The sequence below is a fragment of the Mustela putorius genome, unplaced genomic scaffold (assembly GCF_011764305.1).
Source record: "Mustela putorius furo isolate JIRA1106 unplaced genomic scaffold, ASM1176430v1.1 tig00003834_pilon_pilon_pilon, whole genome shotgun sequence".
In the NCBI taxonomy this organism is placed as follows: Eukaryota; Metazoa; Chordata; class Mammalia; order Carnivora; family Mustelidae; genus Mustela; species Mustela putorius.
In genome coordinates, this window is record NW_025421987.1 from 119,849,738 (window position 1) to 119,865,957 (window position 16,220).

Consider the following 16,220-nt stretch of genomic DNA (forward strand, 5'->3'; position numbering starts at 1 on the left):
ATGGGTATATAACCAAATACCCCAGGTTACCACTAAATACTCTGAGGAGAGATCTTAATGGTCATCTCAGACTTCGGTGAGAGTAAAGAACTCACTGCCATCATCCTGGGAAACATGCCCAAATCTTGGCAGTTGTCTTTGATGCAGAGCCTGACGTGCAGGGAGAGGTTTCACAAGGTCCAGCAGATCAATTTCCTGCCGGTAGCAGGCTGGTGGCAGAGGACTGACACATGGCTGGGCCCTCTCATTTAGGAAAACAAACCAGGAGAGGAGAGGTAGATACTATCATTGTGGGAATGCTTCTGCAAAGCTGGGGGTGAGGTGGTGGGGAAGAGGAGCGTCTCTGAAAAGCCAGAGATACGCCCATCTTAAAAAGCATTGAGCACTGGCTCAAAATACATTTGAGTGCACATGCTGACTTGTGGCCCACCCTTTTGCAAATTCAATGTCTAAAATAAGTGACCTTGGGGCGCCTGAGTGGCTCAGTGTGGTTAAGCCTCTGCCTTCAGCTCAGGTCATGACCTCAGGGTCCTGAGATCAAGCCCTGCATTGGGCTCTCTGCTCAGTGGGGTGCTTGCTTCCCTCCCCACCCCCACTTCTCTGCCTGCCTTTCTGCCTACTTGTGATCTCTCTCTTTCTGTGTCAAATAAATAAATAAAATCTTTTAAAAATAAATAAATAAAATAAGTGACCTTAACAGGAGAATTAACTATGGTTTGAACATTGATAGAAAACTTTCCAGAATATGGAAACCAGGCCTAAAGGAGGAAGACTATTGAACCCACTAGAGGCTTGCCACCTGTTTAAAAGTTGGGACTCTGTCTCAGAGTAATAGATGCTCTTAATATCCATTGTAATGGAATCTTTAGTATGCATCTAATAACTGTTTATTGTTTAATACTTGTATGTATCTCGGGAAAGATAAACCTTTATTTTGGACTGAGAGTTTTGCCGTAACATTTTGGGAGGATAGAATTCTTTTAACTATTCCACAAAGTATGGTGTTGCCTTTTAAAGACAAAATGTTGTCTCAGTGCAGTCCTTCCTCTGTTCCTCCCTAGAATTTCCTTAATGACAAATAACCCACTGAAGTCCATCCATGAATATTAATTGAATGTAGTGCTAATGACTAGTTCTGGAGATCAACCACACTGTCAGTAGATGAGCCTTTGTCATGAAATCATCACAAAGTTGTACTTCATAGTGGCATTCTCCAGTGTTTATCCCACATACCAGGACATTTTCGGGTTTCCACAATGATTTACCCTCAATGATCAGGCAGTTCACTAAAATGTTAGCTTCTAACCCTAAAGCTTATAGGCGAGACCTAATGGTTCCACTGTTATATTTAAGCTTTATAAGAGCTTCTGCCAGAAACTTCTGTGCTTTTTGCATTCAACACGCAAACCAGGTCTTATTGGCAGTTATAAACCAGTTGGGGATAGATGTTTAAGGAATCCTTTGAAGTAAGCACTCTTGAAGGACTTGAAGTAAGATGTTCCATTGTTAATGGACTTATGGTTACCACCATAATCTTTCCAATTGTATTTGAGAATAGGACTTGGCTTCTGATAGCCTAGTTACTTTTCCCACTTAAAATTTAAAACAAAAATATTTATCCTGGAGACTGAGTTTTAAGTCTCAACTCTCTTAGACAAATCATAAGCAAAAATAGGTACTAAAATAAAGCCTCAATCTAGGTTGGCTTGCCTCACTGACTGAATTTGCCAGAGAATTGAGTAGTTTTCCACTTGAATTTTTGCTTTGAAGACTTGGCGTAGGAAAGGCTTACTCATTCACAGACCCTATGGGATGAGAGCAGCTTCAAAGGAAAAATGAGGAGGACTACTTTTGTTTCAGCTTCTTCATCTTGGAACTATATGTGTATGTGCTTTTATATTTTAAGAAGATGAGAGGAAGACCAGTCCAAATGATGGAGAACGCTAAACTATCAATTATATTAAAAGAAATAGAGTGTTTCTACTATGGGCAATACTTTTATCGTGGAGCTAGACCAATAAAATCCTTTTAGAAGAGCTCTGAAATTGAATCGCTGTTTAGCTAAGAATGATGACGTAGAAATGTTTAAAAAAAACCCGTTGTTTATGCTACACACTTGCTTTGAAAGCCTGTCTTTATAGGTGATATGAAGATGCACTTCTGAATAATCAGCATACATTCAGTTTTTCTGAATTAAACTATTTATCTCTTGATCTCACCCAAGCTAATGCTTTAATCATGCACTTCCACTTTGCTCAGGTTGTAAAAAATGGCTTTCAGCATGAACCTCCTGCCCATTAACTTTCACCTAAATGGCACTAGGGTGCCATTTGGCTAATTATATTTGGAGTTCAAAGTTTTGATTATGGCTGATTTATCAGATGTAATCTTTTAAAGGCATGATATTAAATAATGGGCAGTGCATGTGAAGAAGATTAACTTTCCCTAAATCATCAAGATAGATGGTCTTGTTTTTCACAAATACACTAGATGTTGATAGAGTATCCTTTGCTTCTGTGTGTTGGGTTGCATGAGCTCCGGGTGGCTAAATTCGGGAATATTGTGCCAACCTGTGGGTCATAGGAACAAAGTGAACCAACCCAATGACTTTTGATTTTAAGGTGTTATAAAGCTTAAGTAGTTTCGTTCTTTTATCTAGTCCCATTGAACTATTTAATGAGATCTGTGCTAAATGAAGCCAAAAGATAAAACTCCTGCACTCGTGGAGCTTGAATGGGTGCATGAAAATCAAATAAAAGGCAAATAAGCACAATTGTTATCATTTGTTTAAAAAAAACAAAAAACAAAAAAGAGTGAGTGAACCAAAAACTTAGAAATTAAAGATCTGGCATCTTAAGACATAGAATGAGAAGGGTGTGAAGGGGTTAATGATCATACTGCTCATCATCAGTAATTTTAATTTTCTTCAATACAAAGAAAAAAGTCGTCAGTTGATTAAGTAATCGATCAGAATTATTAGATTCCACAAAAAGGAAATATAAACAATCACTGAACTGACTAATTCCTTAAAGGTTTGATTATAAGGCTAGGCACAATCTAGACACTTGTTATTTTTATAACTGATTTACTGCACCTGAATAATTCTTACAGTAAATAGAAAATGTGATCCAGACAGTAATCTTGAAAACTACCAAAATATCCACCTATACATCTTTTTTTACCAAGAGGTAGTCCGCATTCACGTTTTGGCAGGTATCCTCTCCATCACTTATACAACATATGTGTAAATATTTATACAGATGTATTTCTGTGAGACATAGAATGCTACTCTGTGCATTATTTTACAGCTGTTTTCTGCTTTTTGGCTTGAACACTTCCCCTTGATCTTTAATGCCGCCTTTACATTATAATATTAATGTCTGTGTGGTACTTCGCTTCACTGATGCATCTCAGCTGCATTCGCCAAGCTACTATTTACTTACATTTCAATTTCCAGGTTTTCACTTCTCCAAATAATGGGATGCCCGTCCTTTACCCTACCTTTAATTATTTCCTCAGGGCACGCTTCTGAAAGTGGAATTTCATGTTTAAACTCTGAAGGCTTTGGATGTATGGTTAACAATATCACCTCAAAAGATCATACCGATGCATATACTTCCACGAGCTGGAAACATGTCCCCTCTCTCCGTGTGTCACTTTAACTAGGTTCTTGTTTTGATTTTTAACTTTTCGTCACTGTAGCAGTCACAAAATGACTACAAAAATGACTACGTTTTTCTTATGTGAAATTTAAATATACATTTAATGATTTAGGATTTGTAACGTTTTAAATTTTCAACAAAATCTAATTTAGAGGAAATGGGAACTTCTGGGATTTGAGCATTCTGCGGACAAAGTTCAAGGTGATGCTCTTTACAAAAGCAAGTCAACAAATTACAAATAAGAACATAAATAGAATGGGAGTAAAAAAGGAGTCCTGTTTAGAGAAAACAAGTTTGAAATCAGAGTACAGACTTTATCCTCAAGAATCATAATTATTTGTTGTAATCTGATGAGAAATTTGCTTTTAGGTGGAGTTATGAAAATATGATGGTATCTTAGAAATCCTGTGTCTCTTCTCTTTAAAGAGATGATGGTGAAACTATCTGAGAAGTGTGAATGGTCTGTGAAGTCTGTATTCTAGTACATATCATAACCAGTTGGCTCTCTTGCAAGTAACTTCTCTTATGACGGGCAGTTATCAAAATTAAATGATACTAAGAAAATTGAGTTTCCCTCTTAAATACAGTGATAAAATGTTAGAATTAAAAGAAATTTGAAAGATTGTCTAATGCAGCTCCTTATTTTGCAGGTGAAATAGAGTATTGCAGAGATGATGTGATATCCCCAGGGAGCCATACCTGGTGAGTATAAAAAGAAGAAATAAATAAATTTGATAAGTCAACATGATAAATATCCTGGGTATAGATAAAAGAGAACAAGATTTGGGTTTTCATGACTAGCTGTGGGGATAAAAGCAGAAATTTTATATGGGCATAGATGAAGCATTAGAGCAAGGAAGAATTAACCAAATTTACTGTTACCTCAACAAGTCATAGACTTGTATCTCACAGATCAACTTATGCAGAAGGAAACTGTGTTCAAATCTTAAAGTTTTCAAGTGTTTAGGAAAGCTTGGTTAGGCATGACTCTGCTAGAATGGTCCTGAGATTTCTCAAGAAAAGATTAACATCCTTGGCAGGGGACTTTGCAATAAAGGAAACACTATAGTTTAATTCACAGTGATTTAAGAAGATGGAAGATTCTTGAGAGGGGAAATCTAATTACAGTGAAAATAAAATTTCATTTACCCATCATTTCCTCCATTACTCTTTCTTTTTTTTTTAAATTGGGAAGATAAGTATATACAAGAAACTGCAAAGAGAAACATGAAAGTGTACTGGGAAAAAATAAGGAATTGATGTAATGCTATTTAACTATAAATTTCTCATATTATCATATTTAACTTAATCTTCAAGTGAACCTATTGGGTAAATTCAATTGGTTATTTTAAAACAGAATTCCTATAGCAGTTCCAAATAACTTCATTGCTTTTTCTAATTCATTTGGAATTTAATGTATTTCTTATTGACCTAATAACTTTGTTCTCTTCTCTACTTGGAGGAGTTATTTAATGCATTTCTCTTTTTTTAAAATTTTTTATTTTTTATAAACATATATTTTTATCCCCAGGGGTACAGGTCTGTGAATCGCCAGGTTTACACACTTCACAGCACTCACCAAAGCACATACCCTCCCCAATGTCCATAACCCCACCCCCCTTCTCCCAACCCCCTCCCCTCAGCAACCCTCTGTTTGTTTTGTGAGATTAAGAGTCACTTATGGTTTGTCTCCCTCCCAATCCCATCTTGTTTCATTGATTCTTCTCCTACCCACTTAAGCCCCCATGTTGCATCACCACTTCCTCATATCAGGGAGATCATATGATAGTTGTCTTTCTCTGCTTGACTTATTTCGCTAAGCATGATACGCTCTAGTTCCATCCATGTTGTCGCAAATGGCAAGATTTCATTTCTTTTGATGGCTGCATAGTATTCCATTGTGTATATATACCACATCTTCTTGATCCATTCATCTGTTAATGGACATTTAGGGTCTTTCCATAGTTTGGCCATTGTGGACTTTGCTGCTATAAACATTCGGGTGCACGTATGTGCCCCTTCACTACGTTTGTATCTTTAGGGTAAATACCCAGTAGTGCAATTGCTGGGTCATAGGGCAGTTCTATTTTCAACATTTTGAGGAACCTCCATGCTGTTTTCCAGCGTGGTTGCACCAGCTTGCATTCCCACCAACAGTGTAGGAGGGTTCCCCTTTCTCTGCATCCTCGCCAGCATCTATCATTTCCTGACTTGTTGATTTTAGCCATTCTGACTGGTGTGAGGTGATATCTCATTGTGGTTTTGATTTGTATTTCCCTGATGCCGAGTGATATGGAGTACTTTTTCACGTGTCTGTTGGCCATCTGGATGTCTTCTTTGCAGAAATGTCTGTTCATGTCCTCTGCCCATTTCTTGATTGGATTATTTGTTCTTTGGGTGTTGAGTTTGCTAAGTTCTTTATAGATTCTGGACACTAGTCCTTTATCTGATATGTTGTTTGCAAATATCTTCTCCCATTCTGTCAGTTGTCTTTTGATTTTGTTAACTGTTTCCTTTGCTGTGCAAAAGCTTTTGATCTTGATGAAATCCCAATAGTTCATCTTTGCCCTTGCTTCCCTTTCCTTTGGCGATGTTCCTAGGAAGATGTTGCTGCGGCTGAGGTCGAAGAGGTTGCTGCCCGTGTTCTCCTCAAGGATTTTGATGGATTCCTTTCTCACATTGAGGTCCTTCATCCATTTTGAGTCTATTTTCGTGTGTGGTGTAAGGAAATGGTCCAATTTCATTTTTCTGCATGTGGCTGTCCAATGTTCCCAACACCATTTATTAAAGAGGCTGTCTTTTTTCCATTGGACATTCTTTCCTGCTTTCTCGAAGATTAGTTGACCATAGAGTTGAGGGTCTATTTCTGGGCTCTCTATTCTGTTCCATTGATCTATGTGTCTGTTTTTGTGCCAGTACCATGCTGTCTTGATGATGACAGCTTTGTAATAGAGCTTGAAGTCCGGAATTGTGATGCCACCAACTTTGGCTTTCTTTTTCAATATCCCTTTGGCTATTCGAGGTCTTTTCTGGTTCCATATAAATTTTAGGATTATTTGTTCCATTTCTTTGAAAAAGATGGATGGTACTTTGATAGGAATTGCATTAAATGTGTAGATTGCTTTAGGTAGCATAGACATTTTCACAATATTTATTCTTCCAATCCAGGAGCATGGAATATTTTTCCATTTCTTTGTGTCTTCCTCAATTTCTTTCATGAGTACTTTATAGTTTTCTGAGTATAGATTCTTTGCCTCTTTGGTTAGGTTTATTCCTAGGTATCTTATGGTTTGGGGTGCAATTGTAAATGGGATTGACTCCTTAATTTCTCTTTCTTCTGTCTTGTTGGTGTAGAGAAATGCAACTGATTTCTGTGCATTGATTTTACTGAATTCCTGTACAAGTTCTAGCAGTTTTGGAGTGGAGTCTTTGGGTTTTCCACATATAGTATCATATCATCTGTGAAGAGTGATAGTTTGACTTCTTCTTTGCCGATTTGGATGCCTTTAATTTCCTTTTGTTGTCTGATTGCTGAGGCGAGGACTTCTAGTACGATGTTGAATAGCAGTGGTGATAATGGACATCCCTGCCGTGTTCCTGACCTTAGCAGAAAAGCTTTCAGTTTTTCTCCATTGAGAATGATATTTGCAGTGGGTTTTTCATAGATGGCTTTGATGATATTGAGGTATGTGCCCTCTATCCCTACACTTTGAAGAGTTTTGATCAGGAAGGGATGCTGTACTTTGTCAAATGCTTTTTCAGCATCTATTGAGAGTATCATATGGTTCTTGTTCTTTCTTTTATTGATGTGTTGTATCACATTGATTGATTTGCGGATGTTGAACCAACCTTGCAGCCCTGGAATAAATCCCACTGGGTCGTGTTGAATAATCCTTTTAATGTACTGTTGAATCCTATTGGCTAGTATTTTGGCGAGAATTTTTGCATCTGTGTTCATCAAGGATATTGGTCTATAGCTCTCTTTTTTGATGGGATCCTTGTCTGGTTTTGGGATCAAGGTGATGCTGGCCTCATAAAATGAGTTTGGAAGTTTTCCTTCCATTTCTATTTTTTGGAACAGTTTCAGGAGAATAGGAATTAGTTCTTCTTTAAATGTTTGGTAGAATTCCCCCGGGAAGCCATCTGGCCCTGGGCTTTTGTTTGTTTGGAGATTTTTAATGACTGTTTCAATCTCCTTACTGGTTATGGGTCTGTTCAGGCTTTCTATTTCTTCCTGGTTCAGTTGTGGTAGTTTATATGTTTCTAGAAATGCATCCATTTCTTCCAGATTGTCAAATTTGTTGGCGTAGAGTTGCTCATAGTATGTTCTTATAATAGTTTGTATTTCTTTGGTGTTAGTTGTGATCTCTCCTCTTTCTTTCATGATTTTATTTATTTTGGTCCTTTCTCTTTTCTTTTTGATAAGTCTGGCCAGGGGTTTATCAATTTTATTAATTCTTTCAAAGAACCAGCTCCTAGTTTCGTTGATTTGCTCTATTGTTTTTTTGGTTTCTATTTCATTGATTTCTGCTCTGATCTTTATGATTTCTCTTCTCCTGCTGGGCTTAGGGTTTCTTTCTTGTTCTTTCTCCAGCTCCTTTAGGTGTAGGGTTAGGTTGTGTACCTGAGACCTTTCTTGTTTCTTGAGAAAGACTTGTACCGCTATATATTTTCCTCTCAGGACTGCATTTGTTGTGTCCCACAGAGTTTGAACTGTTGTATTTTCATTATCATTTGTTTCCATGATTTTTTTCAATTCTTCTTTAATTTCCCGGTTGACCCATTCATTCTTTAGAAGGCTGTTTAGTCTCCATGTATTTGGGTTCTTTCCAAACTTCCTCTTGTGGTTGAGTTCTAGCTTCAGAGCATTGTGATCTGAAAATATGCAGGGAATGATCCCAAGCTTTTGATACCAGTTGAGTCCTGATTTAGGACCGAGGATGTGATCTATTCTGGAGAATGTTCCATGTGCACTAGAGAAGAATGTGTATTCTGTTGCTTTGGGATGAAATGTTCTGAATATATCTGTGATGTCCATCTGGTCCAGTGTTTTGTTTAAGGCCTTTATTTCCTTGCTGATCTTTTGCTTGAATGATCTGTCCATTTCAGTGAGGGGAGTGTTAAAGTCCCCTACTATTACTGTATTATTGTTGATGTGTTTGTTTGATTTTGTTATTAATTGGTTTATATAGTTGGCTGCTCCCACGTTGGGGGCATAGATATTTAAAATTGTTAGATCTTCTTGTTGGACAGACCCTTTGAGTATGATATAGTGTCCTTCCTCATCTCTTATTATAGTCTTTGGCTTAAAATCTAATTGATCTGATATAAGTATTGCCACTCCTGCTTTCTTCTGATGTCCATTAGCATGGTAATTTCTTTTCCACCCCCTCACTTTAAATCTGGAGGTATCTTTGGGCTTAAAATGAGTTTCTTGGAGGCAACATATAGATGGGTTTTGTTTTTTTATCCATTCTGATACCCTGTGTCTTTTGACAGGGGCATTTAGCCCATTAACATTCAGGGTAACTATTGAGAGATATGAATTTAGTGCCATTGTACTGCCTGTAAGGTGACTGTTACTGTATACGGTCTCTGTTCCTTTCTGATCTACCACTTGTAGGCTCTCTCTTTGCTTAGAGGACCCCTTTCAAGATTTCCTGTAGAGCTGGTTTGGTGTTTGCAAATTCTTTCAGTTTTTGTTTGTCCTGGAAGCTTTCAATCTCTCCTTCTATTTTCAATGATAGCCTAGCTGGATATAGTATTCTTGGCTGCATGTTTTTCTCGTTTAGTGCTCTGAAAATATCATGCCAGCTATTTCTGGCCTACCAGGTCTCTGTGGATTAGTCAGCTGCCAATCTAATATTTTTACCATTGTATGTTACAGACTTCTTTTCCCTGGCTGCTTTCAGGATTTTCTCTTTGTCACTGAGACTTGTATATTTTACTATTAGGTGACGGGGTGTGGGCCCATTCTTACTGATTTTGAGGGGCGTTCTCTGAACCTCCTGAATTTTGATGCTCGTTCACTTTACCATATTGGGGAAATTCTCCCCAATAATTCTCTCCAGTATACCTTCTGCTCCCCTCTCTCTTTCTTCTTCTTCTGGAATCCCAATTATTGTATAGTCCTTTGAAAGAGACATATGTGATCTGTGAAAATTATAGTTTTCTTTTTTTAGAAGAAAAATTTGCAAAAGATCTTTCCAAAGATAATGTGCCACAGATCTTTTGTTTGTTGTTCTCTGTAATGAGGATTCATTGCTGCTTAAAAAAAATGTAATTTACTTGTTAATCTTCAAATTCTTTCCTTTTTACAAGAGGATCGAGCTGTAAAAAAAAAAAAATAATTAATAAAAATTTAGAGAAATTAAAAAAAGGGGGGGGGCACCTGGGTGGCTCAGTGGGTTAGGCCTCTGCCTGTCTTATGGTGTCACTTATCTCTCGAATTCTCCCCTCGTGGTCCAGTAGCTGTTTGTCCCTCTTTTGCTCAGCTTCTTTATTCTCTGTCATTTGGTCTTCTATATCACTAATTCTTTCTTCTGCCTCATTTATCCTAGCTGTGAGAGCCTCCATTTTTTATTGCACCTCATTAATAGCTTTTTTGATTTCAACTTGGTTAGATTTTAGTTCTTTTATTTCTCCAGAAAGGGCTTTTATATCTCCGGGGAGGGTTTCTCTAATATCTTCCATGCCTTTTTCGAGCCCAGCTAGAACCTTGAGAATTGTCATTCTGAACTCTAGATCTGACATATTACCAATGTCTGTATTGATTAGGTCCCTAGCCTTCAGTACTGCCTCTTGTTCTTTTTTTTGTGGTGAATTTTTCCGCCTTGTCATTTTGTCTAGTTAAGAGTATATGAAGGAGTAAGTACAATACTAAAAGGCTGGCAACAACCCCAGGAAAATATGCTTTAAGCAAATCATAAGAGATCCCAAATCATGAGGGGGAAGAAAGGGGATAAAAAGAAATTCAAAAAGAAAGAAAGAAAAAAATAAAATAAAAGAATTTAAAAAAAGAAAACGAATAAAGAAAAATATAAAAAAGAAAAAATATATATATTAGATAAACTAGTTAAAAAATGTTAAAAAAGAAAAGGGTAAAAGTTAAAAAAAAAATTTAGCGGAAGAAGAGAAAAAAAATGAAAAAGAAAGAAATTAATTTAACGCAAGACTAAAAAAATGACAGGGAGAAAGCCATGAGTTCCGTGCTTTGCTTTCTCGTCCTCTGGAATTCTGCTGCTCTCCTTGGTATTGAAACCGCACTTTCTTTTTGATCTTCTCGGGGAGGGGCCTGGTGTAGTGATTCTCAAGTGTCTTTGCCCCAGGCGTAATTGCACCGCCTTTACCAGGGACCGGGCTGAGTAATCCGCTCGGCTTTTTGCTTTTGTTCCCTGAGTGCTTTCCGTAGAGTTCCGGAGGACGGGAATACAAATGGCGGAATCCTGGTCTCCGGCCGGAGGAGCCGAGAGCCTGGGGCCCCACTCCTCAGTGCGCACTCAGAGAACAGCGCCCAGTCACTCCCGTTTGCCTGACCTCCGGCCGCGCTCCGAGCTCACCGAGCCTGCCACCAGTCCCTGAGCTGTGATCTTACTGTCGGCTCTGTCTCTGTAGCCGGCTTCCCCATTCTAATACCTCTAAGCTCTGCGACACTCAGACACCCCTGATCCTCCTATGACCCTGCGGGACCTGAGGCCACGCTGACCCTGCGTGGGCTTCACCCCGGTTCAGCCTCTGCAGCGATGTCCCTCAGCGGAACAGACTTTTAAAAGTCCTGATTTTGTGCTCCGTTGCTCCACCACTTGCGGGGGGCCGGCCCCTTCCCCCGGGGTCTATCGTCCTGTCGCTTTGGATTCACTTCACTGGTCCTACCTTTCAGAAAGTGGTTGTTTTTCTGTTTCCAGAATTGCTGTTCTTCTTCTCTTCGATCTGCTGATGGATTTGCAGGTGTTTGCAATCTTTAGATAAGCTATCTAGCTGATCTCCTGCTAGCTGATGTAGTCCCAGCCTGCTACTTCTCCGCCATCTTGACCTCCATCTATTTAATGCATTTCTTAATGACATTAATAACTTTGTTTCTCTCTCTACTTGGCAGAGTCACATGTTCTAGTTGAAAACTTTTAGATTTGAACACAGTTTCCTTCTGTTTTATTTTGGTTTTGCTTTTTATTAATTAGGAGCCAGCTTCTTTCATCCAAAGATGCAAACTGGAATAATTCTAATGCTGCAGTTTCACACCAATATATTGATTTCTTTCATTTTGTATTCCAGAGAGTAAAGCATTTTATACTAATTAAAGATTATTACTAATGATTATGGCATACAATTTAGAGAAAAAGTTAAATGACTCAAGCTGATATAATGTTCATTTATGAGAATAAGTATGTGAATATAGTCAAAACATTTTAGAAAATGAACTTCTCCAACTTGATAATTGTAGTACATATTAAAATGAAGCTTGAGCAATTAAAACGTTTTGGCACTGACTTAAGAATAAAGAAGATGTGACACAGAGGAGAGTCTAGAATGAATTTGAAATATAGGAATTTAATGAAGGATACAAGTGACATTTCAACTTAGTAGGAGAAATGATGGCAGAGTCAAGAAGAAGTGATGAGAAAAACAGACCACATAAAAATATATCTTTACATCAAAAGAAAAGACTGAAACCTTTTTGTCAACAAATAGGGATCATATACATGTGGACGTACTCATAAGAAATGGGATAAGCAATTCAGTGGGAAATGCACAAATGGTATGATTTAGATATCACTCAGGGAAACATCAGTGGCCAGTAAACAAGAGGAAAAAAGGAGGCAAGGATACTAATACTTTAATACATATAAAAAGTATATTTTGTGTTTTAGTCAGGCAAAATGTATGCTTGATACCCTCAAAATATCAACCAATGGGGAGACCTGAAGGACATCTCCAGCCTTTCATTGTAGGGGGAAATGTGAAGGGAAATAACTTTTCTGGGAGTGAAATTGGCCACTATCTATTAAAATTCTAGTAATAGGTATCCTTTGACCCAACTGTCTAATTTCTTGGGAAATTACTCCTAGAGATTACTCAAGTTCCTGAGATATATGTTCAAGGCATTCATTGCACTTAGTAATAGAAAAAAATCACAGACTGGTTAAATAAATCATAGTGCCTCAATATATAATGAAATAATATATAGTTTTTATTAAAATCAGTATATCTGTGTCAGATGATATGATAATATGTTGATGGTAAGTGAGAAATACTAGCTTTATACATCACATAATCTTGTTTTGTTAAAATAATATCCTGTAATTTAAAAAAACTTGTTTCCGGGAACAGAATTGGAGAAGTTACTCATTCATTCATTCATTTATATATAGTTCACACGCAATGTTGTATTAGTTTCAGGTGTACAAATTAGTGATTTGATGAGTTTATGCATTATGTTATGTTCATCAGAAGAATAATTATACCTGTCCCATTATATCACTTTTATAACATCATTGACTGTATTCCTCATGTTGTGCCTTTTACTCCCATGACTTACTTAGTCCATAACAGAGGCCTGTATCTCCCTCTTTCCTTACCTGTTTTGCCCAACCTCCCCTCCCCTCCCTTCTGGCAACCATCTTTTTGCTCTCTGTATTTATGGTTCTGATTCTGCCTTTTTGCTCCCCCCCCTTTTTTAAGATTCTATTTATGAGTGGAATCATATTGTATTTGTCTTTCTCAGTGTGACTTACTTCACTTAGCATAATAACCTTGGTCCATGCATGTTGTTTCAGATGGTAGGATCTCATCCTTTTTAAGGCTGTGTAATATTCCATTATGTATATGTACTATGTTTTCTTTATTCATCTGTATTGGTAAAGAAAAAGTTAAACTGTCACTACTTGCAGACCGCATGACACTATACGTAGAAAATCCTAAAGATTCTGCTAGAATCTATTAGAAATAATAAATTCAGTAAAGTGGCAAGATACAAAATTAATACCCAGAAACTAGTAGCATTTCTATATACTCACTGTGACGTTGCAGAAAGAGAAATTTTTAAAAATACCATTTACAGTTGAACCAAAAAGAATAAAATACCTAGGAATAAACTTAACCTAAAAGGTGAAAGATCTGTACTATGAAAACTATAAAACACTAATGAAAGAAATTGAAGATGATAGAAATGCAAAGATACTTCACACACATGGGTTGGAAGAATTAACACTTGACAAAATGTCCATATTCCCTAAAGCAATCTACAGATTCAGTGCAATCCCTATGAAAATGTCAAGGGCATTTTTTGCAAAACCAGAACAAATAACACTAAAATTTGTATGGAACTACAGAAGATCCCAAACAGCCAAAGGAATCCTGAGAAAGAAGAACAAAGATGGTGATATGACAGTCCTAGGTTTCAAGATCCACTGCAAAGTTTATTAATCACAACACTATGATGCTGGCACAAAACAGACCCATAGATCAATGGAACCAGATAGAGACCCCAGAAATAAATCCGCATATGGTCATTCTATGGCAAAGGAGACAAGAATATACAATGGGGAAGAGACAATGAAACTGAACTATTTTCTAACACCATACACAAAAATAAACTCAAAATGTATTAAAGACGTAAACATGAGATTTGAAACCATAAAAATCCTAGAAGAGAACATAAGCAGTAATTTCTCTGACATCAGCCATAGCACCATTTTTCTAGATACATCTCCAAAGGCAAGAAGAAACAAAGGCAAAAATAAACTATTGGGACTATTATCAAAGTAAAAAGCTTTTGCACAGCAAAGAAAACCATGAATAAAACAAAAAACAACCTACTGAGTGGGAGAAGGTATTTGCAAATGATATATCCTATAAGGGGTTAATATCCAAAAGATATAAATGTTCTAACACAATCCAATACCAAAAAAGCCAACAACCTGATTAAAAGACGGGCAGAGGACCTGAAGAAATATTTTTCCAAAGAAGACATACAGATGGCCAACAGACTCATGTAGAGACGCTCAATATCACTCATCTGGGACATACAAGTCAAAACCACAATGAGACATCTGCTCAAGCCTGTTAGAATCAATAAAATCATGAAGACAAGGAACAACAAGTATTGGTGATGGTGTGGAGAAAAAGGAACCATGTTCACTCTTGGCAGAAATGTAAGTTGGTGCAGCCACTGTGGAAAACAGTAGGGAGATCCTTCAAAATTTTTTTTAAAAAGTTACAAATAGAAATACCATCTGATACAGTAATTCCACTATTGAGTATTTAACCAGGGAAAATGAAAACACTAATACAAAAAGATAAATGCATTCCTATAAATGCAGCTATTTATTACAACATAATTTACTACAGCTGAAACCTGAGAGCAACCTGTGTCCATCAGTAGGTTATTTTATCTTGTCATCTGTTTTTAATATATATTCTGATTAAATGTGCTTTTAAATTTTTTACACTTCTCTAATGAAATATATGATTAGCATATAAACATGGAAAATAACAAAAGAGTGAAAATAGAACAATAAAAATAATAGGTACAGAATCTTATTTTAATCCTGTAAACTCATTGTATAATTATGTTGTTGTTGTTGTTTGAGATTTTTATTTATTTGAGAGAGAAAACTCACAAGTTGAGTAGTGGTGTGGAAGGGGCAGAAGAAGAGGGACAGGCAGAGTCCCCAACTGAGCAAGGAGCCCAACATGGGCTCTATCTCAGGACCATAAAATCATGACCTTAGCCACAGGCAGACACTTGACTGACTGAACCACCCAAGCAACCCCAAAGTGATGTTTTGATGTATAACTTAAAATGAATTATCTTTATTGAAAATACATATCTTCAAGAAATTCCATCCTTAGATACATACCCCAAAAAAATGAAAATAGGTATGCCCAGAACTTCTATATGCATGTTTATAAATATTCATAATAAAGCGAAAATATGGAGACAACTCAGGTTTTCAGCAATGAAAATGGATAAATGTGGTACATCCATACAGTGAAATAGTACAGTAATCAGAAGTGAAGTAGCAACCTGAATACATCTGGAGAACATTATGTTAAATGAAAGAAGCCAGTGACAAAAGAAGGCATATATGATTTCATTTCTGGGAAATGTTTAGACTATGTAAATAGAGTGACAGAAAGTAGATTATTGGTTGCCTAGAGCTGAGGCTGGAAGAAGGAAGCTAAGGAGTTGCTGCTAATGTGTGTGGGGTTTCTTTTCGGAGAGAGGAAATTGTTGTAGAAGTAGGTCATGGTACATGGTGACACAGTTCTGAATATAATAGAAACATTGAATTGTATACTTCAAATAGGTGAACTTTATGGTCTATGAATTATCCTAATAACGATTTTTTAAAAATACATAACTTTCCTTGGGCATTTTAGACAATTTCTGAGATCGCTTCTTCGAGAGTAATAAAGATTAAAAATAATGGAGTGTTTCAGTAATCTGTAGTTGAGTCTGAAAGGTAACCTAACCTTTTAATAGCCACACAAGATTTCCCAGCAGCTGGGATCTACACTAGCAGTGGTACCAGTGATTATTTAAATCCTATAACCAGG

General features: G+C 37.0%; 1 long non-coding RNA gene across 1 annotated transcript in view; it reads left to right on the forward strand.

Annotated features, from left to right (window-relative positions):
* LOC123394480 overlaps window positions 1–16,220 on the forward strand; it is a 343,240-nt gene that overhangs the window by 215,397 nt on the left and 111,623 nt on the right. Inside the window, exon 3 of the long non-coding RNA XR_006609255.1 lies at window positions 4,313–4,364. This is a non-coding gene — a long non-coding RNA (uncharacterized LOC123394480). The remainder of the gene's footprint in view (window positions 1–4,312; window positions 4,365–16,220) is intronic.